At 34.0% G+C, this 12241-nt stretch overlaps 1 long non-coding RNA gene across 1 annotated transcript; it reads left to right on the forward strand.

Annotated features, from left to right (window-relative positions):
- The first annotated feature begins 9131 nt into the window (after positions 1–9131).
- On the forward strand, positions 9132–10301 carry LOC143580535 (uncharacterized). Its single transcript, XR_013143674.1, has 4 exons — positions 9132–9265; positions 9362–9437; positions 9818–9862; positions 9957–10301. It is a non-coding gene; the product is annotated as an uncharacterized LOC143580535 (long non-coding RNA).
- Positions 10302–12241: the final 1940 nt, after the last annotated feature.

Genomic DNA, 12241 nt, shown 5'->3' on the forward strand with positions numbered 1-12241 from the left:
TTGTGGTTTGGTTGTAAAACTGAGGTTTGGTTTTATGAAAACATGAATTCGATACATTTTGGCATTTTTTAAAGTTTTCATTTTTAGCAGTAGCATAATGACGCTTATACTCAGTTTTATTTGGCTTCTCATCTCTAAATCTCGGTTTCAAAGGGCAATCTGCAACTAGATATCCTAACTTGTTACATCTAAAGCAACATCGACTCTCCATTTTCTTGTCAAATGTTGGTTTGGATGTAGAGGCAGTGTTACCAGCCGTTCGTCTCACATAAGGTGGGACGTACGGATTGAGTGGAGAACTCTTTTTAGAAACTTTTTTATTTTTATCTCCATCGGTGGGTAAACCTACCTTCTCTTTTGTCTGACCAGATTCGGACAACTTATCCGAATCTGATGAGACTGGACTTGAAACAGAAATATTCACACTAGAAACAGGCGAACTTGTTTCGCCACAGCTAACACTTGGTTCAACACTTGTAATCTTGATAGGAGTTGTCTGAGAAACCTCGAAATCAACAGATTTCTGAACACTTGGATTATAAGTATAGTTGTGGTTAAAGGGTGGTGGAACTTCGTGATATTCGATTCCTCCCCTCTTTGCAGAGGTACCTGGATCACTCACGAGGTGATCAAGGATTGCCGAGGAATTCCTGAACTGCTCAAGTTTGCGGTTCAGTTCCACCACCTTTACCTGGTGGTCAGCAATCTGTTTATCCCGATCAGCAATCACTTTAGTTTTTTCCTCCAAAACTTCATAACTAAGATCAATTATTTCAATTTTCTCAGCAAGTTTAAGCTTTAAGCTTTGAATGTCTTTTTCACATGCTTTTATTTTAATTTTATAACTTGTTTCTCTTGCTTTTGTAAAACGGTGATCTTCTTTAATAGTTTTAAAGTCAGCATCTAAACGGACGTACTGATCAGTCAAAGTTGTTAGTTGCTCAGACAAATTTTCACAATTAGTACAAATATTTTTATTTCTTACCTCGGAGCGAGTGTCCTTGTCATTTGCCATGAAAGCTGTTTCTTCTTCAATAGCTTTCTCAGTTCCAACAACCTTCTCACATTCAGTCTCAGCCATGTTTGCTTGCTCACCAGAACCACTTGAATGCAGGTTCCAGTTGTACTCTCCTGCTTCTCTGGTCAACATGGCGTTAATCTCTCTGTTAATTCCAGAATGTTGTGTAGGCCGACCTTGTCCTCGTTCAACCCTCTCATTTCTGCATTCCTTGGCAAAGTGCCCGTACTGTTGACAATTATAGCACCTTACCTTGGATTTGTCGAACCCAGGCCGACCACCAACAAACTTTCTCCCAGTTTTGTCATAAACCGTTTCACACGCCTCACAATCATTGCCATTTGCCATTGCAAGTCCATCTCCTCCAGATCATCAGCATCGATCTGGTCGTAATCCTCATCTAGTACAGCAGGGTCCACAATCTTCCCCTGGATGTAGTTTTCGTAGGAAGCAATAAATGATGCATAGACTGCAAACTGCTCTTCAGCAGATTTTACACTCATAGGCATCTTGGAATAACTATTGCTTGATGCATTTGCAGAAAAACTACTTGTGGATGCTTGAGGCTTTGAAGTACTAGATCCTCCAGCAACGAAACATACATCACCATTCGTGTTTACAGAAACGTTTCCTTCATGAGACGAGTCAGAGCCTGACTCCCCTTTAGAGTAATAAGCAGCAGATTCAGGCCTTGAACTTGAGCCTGAGTTAACCTTTGCACCATACATACCAGGGTCTTGTATCTGATCTGTAGGTGTTTCTTTTCGAACCATATTAAGCTCATAAGTTCTGAGCTTGTTCACTGCCGTTTCAAGATCATAATTAGGAAAGTCTCTGTCTTCCCTCATAAGAACGGTGTACATTTCCCACTTCGGTGGGAGAGCATCGAGAAGTTTTTCAACGATCTCTTCTTCTCGGTAAGCAATCGAATAATTGCTAAGCTCTGTCATTAGATGATAGTATCTGGTGATAATATCATCCAGCGATTCGTTCTTCAAAAATTTGAAGACGGAGAACTGGGTCTTCAAAAGTTTTACCTTCGATGCACGGATACCCACATTCCCCTCGAATCTATTTTCAAGAGCATCCCAAAGCTCTCTTGCAGAAGTGTACTTTCGGAACGTATGGAGAACTTCTTGAGGAAGTGCCATTGTTATCGCAGCATGGGCCTTGCTTTCGGCCTCGTACATTTTCTTTTCTTCGTCCTCCATTTTGCTGTACTTCTTAACTACGTCACGGCCTTCGTATTGCATAGTAGGAGGGATATATCCATCCTGGATGCACACCCACATTTTGGCATCCTGGTATTTGATGTATTGGATGAATCTATCCTTCCATGCCACGAAGTCAGTTCCTTTCATAAGCCTCGGGGCCTTAGTGGCAGACCCCGCTTCTACTTCCATCTTGACCAAATCGGAGATATTGATCGACGACATCCTTGCAAAAACCTGAAAAACCTGGAAAAACAAAAAAAATATTAAAACAGCTCAGTTGGCGAAGTTAAGAATAACTTCGCTTGAAGGTTAACTTCGCTGAAAGAGAACTTCGCTGAGATCTTAAATTCGCTTGAATTGGGCGAAGTTAAGAATAACTTCTCTTAGCTCTGGCGAACTTATGAGTTGAGCGAACTTGGGTATGAAGCGAAGTTGCGGATAACTTCGCTAAGGCGAACTTATGAAGTGAGCGAAGTTGTAGTTAACTTCGCTAATCCTTATATCTTCGCCAAAAACCCTAATTCCAGCGACGGCAACTTCGCCTGAAGAATGGTAACTTCGCCCGATGAACGGTAACTTCGCCCGATGAACAGGGAAGTTTGTTCAGATCTGTTTTCGTCAATCCAGCAGCTCCCGATCAATGCAAAGGCTTGAAAATGACTGTCAAGCACTAGCAAAACTCAATCCCAACAAAAACACGTCCCGCGAATAGGTCAAACGAGACGTTTTCTACACCCGCGTGAAATCCCGAACCTCACAATCGAGCCGATTGGCTCTGATACCAATTGTAGGTTCCTGAACGGATCGTACACGGGATATCGCTAACAACGCAGGTGCGGAATCCCTGCGCAGGTAGTTACGAGTGTAGAGATAGAATCACTCGAGCAATAAATCAAACACGTTATATTGATAACCGAACACGTGACTCACGGTCACTATTACAGAAGATGACACGTAACAATACGAAACACACTGAAACAAACCCTAAAACGACCAACCCAAACTGTTTCGTCTGAAACAGTTTATATACACGACAACTTCGCCATAGGCGAAGTTGTCAATAACTTCGCTGATTCAACAAGTTCGCCATAGCGAACTTGTTGACAACTTCGCGCATTACAAAACAAACATAAACAAAACATAATTACATTACAGACTCGATTACAAATGCTAGACTATGAACTACTGACACACATGTACCAACAAATCTGCCTTCTCAACATCCACACCATAAGAAGATCTCACTTTTTAAAGAAAGGGCTATTGCTGTGAAGTTTGACTGAAGGAGAAGCTGGGAGCTCAGGAAGATGAAAACCTATTTATCTTTCTATTAAATTTAGTTTGTAATGTCCATGAAGACAGAATTCTCCAATGTAAATTTTTCATTATGTAATGTAATTTTGCTTCTTGAAAATTTGATGTGTATTTTGAAAAATGTATTTAACCAACAGGTGTTTTGATGCAGCTGAGTTTGTTCCAATCTATGGGGAGATTGTTGGGATGAGAAAATGCTTAAGGAAGATTGGAATCTTCTCAACCTCCTTGGAAAATGACTAAGTATGGAAACCAATCAAACTTAGGCATTCGAGCAAGCTTAAACTTAGTCAAGCAAGATATTTTACCCAGACGAGAAAGGTTACCTTCTTGAAGTTTTCAAAATGTTAGTTCGAGCAAGCTACACTTCATCAAGCAAGGTTGTTCTTCAAAGTCAAGAAAGGTTTGATTTCAGAACAAACCCTTGACTAAACCAAGCTAAAACCAAGTAATTTGGTGGATCAAACAAGGTCAATTAATAAACAGTAGTCCCAGCGAAATTGAAGGAAGTTAATGAAGAAATTACTCTAAGGACTTCTAACGAGCAAGGTTCAACCTCAAGAAAGCTACAGTCTCACCAGCACACTTCAACTTGTTTAAATAAGTTAAAGACAAAAGGTTGAAGGGACCAAGGAAGAACAAGTTTTCTCGTAGGATATATATATATATATATATCGAGCAAAGTTTGATATTATCATGAAGATTGAAGTCTGCTTGATGGATATTAAATTTCTTAGGAAAATCGTATGTAAAGCTTACTCGGAGAACTGTTCCAAGCACACTTGTAGATACCAGGTTTGCTTGATAAGGACAAAAGCGTGCAAGATTACTCGAAGACCTGTTTACACTTAGAATAATTTGTAATACATTTGAATCAATCGTTAGGGTTTCTAGAAGGATTCCAGGTGTGCCTATTTAAGGAAACATTAGGGCACACCTATGAAAAACGTACATAGAGCGAATATTGTGATTTGACGGCTGTCACTTTCATGAAAATAATATCTTTGAATGGAAAAGCTGACTCATACATTCCACCGAGAAACCCTAACTGATTTTCATTGTATCATTCACAATATTAATGAAAATCTTGAGTTACTTTGTGTGTGTTACATTTCTGTCCATTAAGCAATAACTAGAGTATTATTGATTCCGCCTTTAATACTCTTGGGTTTTTCACAAAATCAGTATTTCGTAACCTTCTTGTCGACATGTTTGTGTGGGTAACGAGAGAGATTAGTGTGTACTTAAATTAGATAATCGGGACCGACAATATGATTTTGTTGAGATTGATTATTAATTTGATTAGCAGCATATAGTTGATGTCTAGACCTGTGTTTGTTTTTTGTTGTTATGAGAACGAGTAGGGGTAAATGAATTGAATTTATTAGTGAAGAAGCTAATGAACAAGATTGCATTTAAGTTTTGGAAACTTAGTTGATATTTTAGAGATCGCATGAGCTATATCCTTGACTAACATGTGGTCATGTGGCGGTTATAGAAAATAAATGATTGATGTTGAGAAAATATTCTGTGATTAATAAAGATGTGATTTAGTGAGAAGATTGGATAGTTGTGTAGATTTCATATGAGTTATTAAGAAAAATGAATTTAAAAATGTTAAGCTAGTGTTTATTCATAACTTAAGGATAAGTATAAGTTGAGTTAATTTGATGAGTGAATGAGTTTTATCAAAGTTTGATATGTTTTAACAAATTAAAATTTTTAAGTTGAATACTTGAAAAATAGTTTATGTATATGATACCATGAGTATAAGAAATCCATTTGATTTTTAAATTGTGCAATAATACTATTTAAATTATTTGATATTTCGATAATACAATAACATGATAAGATGAATAAGTGAAAAGCAATTTAATAATTATAGAGTGTAAATTGTTTTGATTGGCTTGTGATAACCGGGGCTTAATGAATGATGGATTTGTATACGATCAAGAGAATAAAAATGTTTTGAGTGTATAAATAGATCGAATTAATAGATTTTGATTCAAAAGTGATTTAGTAAGTAAGTAATTGAATAATTTACTAATAGAATAATTGAATAATTAAATCAAAACGTAAATCCTTTTGAATAAAATCAAACAAATAAACAAATAACGAATGTTCTTCGATGTGTTGGGTTTCCCATGAGCTTTCCATGACATTTTATTTCCCTAACTTATTAGCATACCAAAACCAAAACAAATGTGTGAGTTGGCCTGCCATGAGCAATACATGGCAATTTGAATGACCCAACTTTATTAACAAATTAACAAATCAATTGAGTATGTTGGCCCATGAGCGTTACATGACGATCTAACCGACCAAATTAAGTAACGAATAAACGAACTCAAGCATAAGTAGTTGAAACATCTCGTGTATCACCACGGATGAAAATGTTCAAACAAAAACATCGCAAATATAACAAATTGTGCAAATGTACAGTTGCGTGTCCATGGCTTCCCATGGGTTTTACACCCGACTAGACATTTTAAAAACAATAAAGCATAATGAAAAGTGTAACCGTTTAGCCGATTACGTTAAACGCTTAGTGTCGGTCGCATGACAATTTCCACTATGGCGGGGAATCTTGTCACACTCCATAACCTTAAATGAAAAAGGCAAAAACAAAGCTAGGAAACTCTTAATGAATTATCCAATAATGAAAAACAATTAACTAACATTACAATATATATATATATATATATATATATATATATATATATATATATATATATATATATATATATTGAGGATGAGACATAGTCCCGTAGTATAAAATATTTTGAGTGTGAAGTATAGCATCGGAGTTTTGTGTGTGCGCGTGACAATAAAATAAACGATTAACTAAGCGGTTAAATAATTACCTAATTTAGCAAGGCAATTACGTAAGTTGTAAAAGATCAAATAGAACACATCAGGTAAACAAATAAGGACGTATGGGGCTCCTAAGCATGTTACTAGGGCACCACTAACAACCTATCTTAAACCTGGCTCTGATACCAATCTGTCACACCCCAATCTAAGGCGGAAATGTCGGGGCGTGAGCTGATTGGTCACAGCTCTTAAGATACTATCATGTAAAATTTAAAATTATAATATCTATTATTCCAATTTAAATAGTACAACAAATTCAGATAATCATAGTACATAAAATTCAAAATTAAACAAGTAAACATAAACATCCAAAATTAAATTCATGTATCTTCTTCTCTAACATGCACCCTAAGTTGCTTCAAACAATCTTGATCATCATAACATGCGGTAACCTGCATATGCATCAAAAATACATTTGGTTTTGTCAACACTAGGTTGAGTGAGTAGCACACCAGATTTTGTGTGTATATAATAATAAATAAAAATGCAACAGTGTCAAATGAGATAAGCAATTCAACCAATGAGCAAGTAAATGAGATGTCGATGAGCACGATGCCAGGTAAACTGGACGATGGCTGTTACGACGGTCATATGATCATACTGTTCTAAGATTATGTTGGACCTCTATGAGTGCAATTCAAATAGAGCATATAAGCACATAACAAGTTAGGTATAAATTGTTAAACACAAGTGACAAACAATTGCAATATACGTATTAGATAATAGGGGAATAAATAATAACAGATACATACCCAAAACGATAAAAATAAGTGTAAAAAGGAGGAATGTGATACTCACATGATTAGTAGAACAAAACACAAGTGAGGATGTCAGAATTATGAACCCTTCGGGATTTACCGTCAAGGATTCCTAATTAAATAGTATAATATTATGAATCAATTAATAACGAGATAGCACATATAATGAATTTAGGATTTCGATGTGATTTGAGATATGATTGTGATTTAGTACGGTTATTGTTATTGCGAAAACAATATTATTATTCACCCTTTATTTATTTATTTTATTATTATTATTATTATTATTATTATTATTATTATTATTATTATCAAGCTTTAAGATTATATAGTATAAACAATATACAAATAAAATACTTAAACAATTACTCATACTTTGATCAATTATATAATAATGTTTGATTTAATTATTTATTTTAAATTTTTACCGAGCACTCGATAATAAGGTTGTTAAAAATTATATTAAATATGTGTATTACGATTGTTACATTTTTGTCTAAAAATAATACACATATATATAATATTTATATATATAACAAATATAAGAAATTTATGAAAATGTTCAATGACAAGAAGCGTTAATAACGGTGTTCGGGTTTTAATAAAATAGCGTCGGTTTATTGTTTAATATATACTTATAATATACACACACACACATGAAAATTTGAACGAAATTGATTGCCAAGAAACGACGACTTAATGATGTCGGTTTAATAAAATAATATTTATTTTGGTATTTAAATATAGTTATAATAAGTTAATAAATGTTTAGCCATTAAAAATAACACAGAAAACTAACCGCGTCCACGGGGGCTCGAACCCACGCCCCTGCCCGGTTCTCTGATCTCAACAACACACTCACCACCAGCTGAGCTGGGGTGTTCGTTGCTAAGCAGACGCAATCAAATATATATATACAGAAGACCAGTTCATACCCAAATTAACTTATGAACCCTAGCAAATACAATTGACAAATTTGTTGTTTGTTTGTTAAATTAACTATAGGGTTATCGTTAAACGGTTTAATACGAATATGTAAAGTTAGATAATTCGGTTTTAGGGTGCTTGGCATTTCTTATTTTATATCCTTATAACTTTTTCTATAAGTTAACAAGTTAAAAAATTGTAACTTATTAACTTATCTTCTCATAATAACACACAATACAAAACACTTTTTAGCCTTTTTAAAAGTTAATAAGTCATAAGTTGTTTAAAATAAGCAAATCCCAAACACAAATACATAATAACGAAAAAAGGTACAATGACAAACATAAATACACAATAACGTAATTTTTGTTTTAGTTTATTTATAACAAAGTCATACTCACGTTAAACTTAAAAAACGTTTGCTATTATGGTGAAGGTTTTAAAAAAATTATCATATGAAAAATGTTTTAAATGTAAGAATTAGTATGTAATTTGCATATGAAGAGAGAAAATGTGTGTAATTATGTTTATGTCTTTCTCACTTTAGTTCTCATTTAACACATGTTAATTAATTATAGTTTCTTATACTTCACATTTTTGTTAGCTTTTGTAAAATAACTCAACTAATATTTATATATATAATACCCACTAATTAATATATATAATTTAAGAATTTTTAAAACTCTTAAGCAACTATTTTATTAAAAATCTTTTATATTTCAAGATTATTTGAGAGTAGTGTTTTTTATTTTATCTGTGTAACTTTTATATATGTAATTTTTTTTAATTAATCAAGCTGCTACAGTAGCGTGGTAGGTTTGTTGTTGCGTGAACGGAAGGTCCTAGGTTTGAAACCCGGGACTTACAAATTGTTTTGCTGTTCAAAAACAATTAACTTTTTTTATTAAAAAAAAGTCATTTTTACACATATCTAAACATTTTACGCGAGTAAATTGGTTATTACATAGATATCTAATTTATTTTTATTTAACATATTTAATCTATTGCTTCGTATGTGTATAATCATAAATTTATATATTATATATGATTAATCTAACCTCTGATAAAACTTATGAAGGTTTTTAACACATTTTTTTTCACCTAAACCTTTTGAAGGTTGTTGACACGGAAAGACAAGGAAATTGCAGTTGTTACTCACAGTGGCAATCAAGGAAGAAATGTCCCTTGACTAATCTAAAAGTAAAGGCAGCTATCTGGATCATTTTGGGCCGAAGGCATCACAAGATCGAGAGGAGCCATCTTGATTCATACTACACTTGGTAAATATGGAGATGATTGTCACCTGGCAATCAAGGAAGAAATGTCCAAACAGTAAGTTGATTATCTTTTTTACCATAACTACACGCGTATAGTCATAAGATACGGGAATCTTTGTTGGTGAATTTACTTTTACTCACATACACGAATCTATTATCAGTTAACAATACATACGCGACATATGTCGCATATCATATTAGTTTAAGTCGTTATTGATGCGAAAAAGTTTGATTCACGAAACAGTTTATTTGTTTTTCATATTAGTTATATGTCGTATAACACCTCGAAGTAAACAATTATTCGTGATTTTCTCTTTTTTAAATGTAGCTAGCGTCTAAATATATCATTACTTTTCTAATTATTTGAATTCAGTGACACGTTTCCTTTTAATCTTATCTTTCGTAACTCCATTTATTTCAATTGTGTGTACTCAGATTCAGTAATTGCGAGCTTCGTTCAATGGTCATTGTTGATCGAGGGTAATCTAAATTACACAAGAATATATTGTTTTTTAATTTTCATTCTTTTTTTTTTTAATTAAAATCCGTCTCACCATCATCTTGTATTCTTCAGCATGATAGGATCCGACACTTCAAAAACAAACTTTCCCGGGAAAATTCCTAGTGGTGCTGATGCCCCAAGTTCTGTTGCTGATCAGTAGAGAATCACATCCACATTGTGCTTTGTCTGATACGATCCATGCTTGACCTGAGCTGGCCGGTGAAGACCCGTCAAAGCAAGCCACATTTAGTTTATGTAGCTATTTTATGCGTGTTAAGTTTCATGTTTACATTTATGCACGTTTCCATTTTTTGCATATTAACTTTCCCATGCGTGATCTCCTAAAATAGAGGAATGTTAACTGTGGATTATGGCGTGTGCTAGAATGAATAGAAATATTAATTTCGTTTAGTCAAACCAAGAAGTGGGTTTTGTTTACAGAGTTTTGAAACAAAAATCATAACATTCATCAAAGTGAAAAAAAGAATAGTTTTTAGAAAGGAATAATCTAACACCTAACAAATTTCCATACCAATTCAGACAATTTAGTAAGTTGAGGGACCAGTTAGTCATTTACCTAAAGAAATATGGGAGCGACATGCGTCCTAAGACTCATCGCCATGAAACAACACATGCCACATGGGGGCGACACGAAAAGACACATGTCAACATCTAATACCATGCATCCTCTTGAAGTGACATGTGGCTAGTGACTAATCAAGTTAGCATGCCACATGTCAGCACCATAAAGCACGACTCATCACAAAAGTGACATGTGGCGAATGGTGATGATTGACGGTCCGACTGGGGATAGCTATAAATAGTGACCGTGAGTTCTTCATTTTTGGTATCCCGTAAACCTAATCACTTCCACTTTCTCGAAGTTCGTGTCACCGAGTTAGAGTCCTGACGCCACTCTAGAGTTAAGATGTTCCATGCCCCAACACCCTACGTATAGTCGAAGTACTGCTCATTCATCCTTAAGCGTTATACCCGTTTTATGGTAAGAGTTATGTTTAGAATACTTCAACTCGTAGCTTAGATCCTAGTCAATGGTGAAAGTTTATAGATATATTTAAGCTTTTTATATATAAAGTTTACAAAAATAGACATTTCTTTATTATTAAGAAACAAAAAGTTTTGCAAATAAAGGTTATTGTATTGACTTTCTTCTAAAGAAATAAACGTTAATTTTTTTTTATAAAAGATAATTGTAAACAATTAGTCAGAAAAACATAACAGGCATATAGTAACTGGAAGGGTGACAATATCGGATGTCGAGTCTCTTGTCTAAGGAAAGTAATTCATATAAATCCCAATCAACCGCATGACGTGTTTACTTTTGTGGAGAGCTTGATGAGAGTGCTCGAACCTATTAGGTCAAAGCATGCTACATAAAACGTCATATGAGCTAAAAGGTTTTAAGTAATCAAAGTAATCATTTTGAATAAATAATGTTACTATTAAAGGAGGAAACATAAAAAGTTTTATAAACATGATTTCTTCTAGAGGAAGAAACGTATAATTTAGATGATTTCTTCTACAGGAAGAAACATCAATATTAAAATAGGATTTTATAGACTAAAGATCTAAAGTAATATTTTAACAATAAAATATGCAATCAAGGTGTAAAGCTATTTTACCAGATTAAAGGTCTGCAACTAGATCATTTGATCCAGATAAATTATTAAACTATTATTCTCGAACTATAGGTCCTATGTAATCATTCATCAAATACAAAGAAGTTGTTAATTGAGCAATTCATCAAAAGGGTGAATACGCCCCCAACTCTTTTAAATTATCTAATCGAGTCATTTCAACGAGTCAAAAAATTTACATGGGTTTATAGATCCCTAAAACTTTAGTGGTTGTTGGCTCTCAAGCTAAATATACGTGTGTCTGGATCCATTCATATGTGGTCAGATGTAACAACTCGGATTTTAGGAATTAATGTTTATTAGCCATAACTGGACCCTATATTCGGGAAATTTTATCAATAAAATATCGAGTTAATTAGTTATTTTAAGATTATTGTTTAACTATTTATTTATTTTACATAAACAACTCTCAAGCTCATTTTTGTTTCCATCATCATAATAGAGGGACCAAATTGTAAAATCTGATTATATTATTATTATTAATATCCAAACCCTTTAACCTATATCCAAACTCGACCCAATTCGAAACCCGTATACCCGTTTTATATCTTGCACCACAATTTTCGTCATAATCTAGGAAATTGAATCTTGTATACTGTTTGACATGCCTTAATCGGTCTTACCAACGAGTTAATTAAGTAAAAACAGTCATATACGATTCGAATTAATTATATGTATTGACCGTCTTACAGTCGTTTA

Source organism: Bidens hawaiensis, unplaced genomic scaffold, assembly GCF_021521415.1.
Source record: "Bidens hawaiensis isolate Kalapana, Puna unplaced genomic scaffold, B.hawaiensis_p1.1 tig00030519_1, whole genome shotgun sequence".
Classification (NCBI taxonomy): domain Eukaryota; kingdom Viridiplantae; phylum Streptophyta; class Magnoliopsida; order Asterales; family Asteraceae; genus Bidens; species Bidens hawaiensis.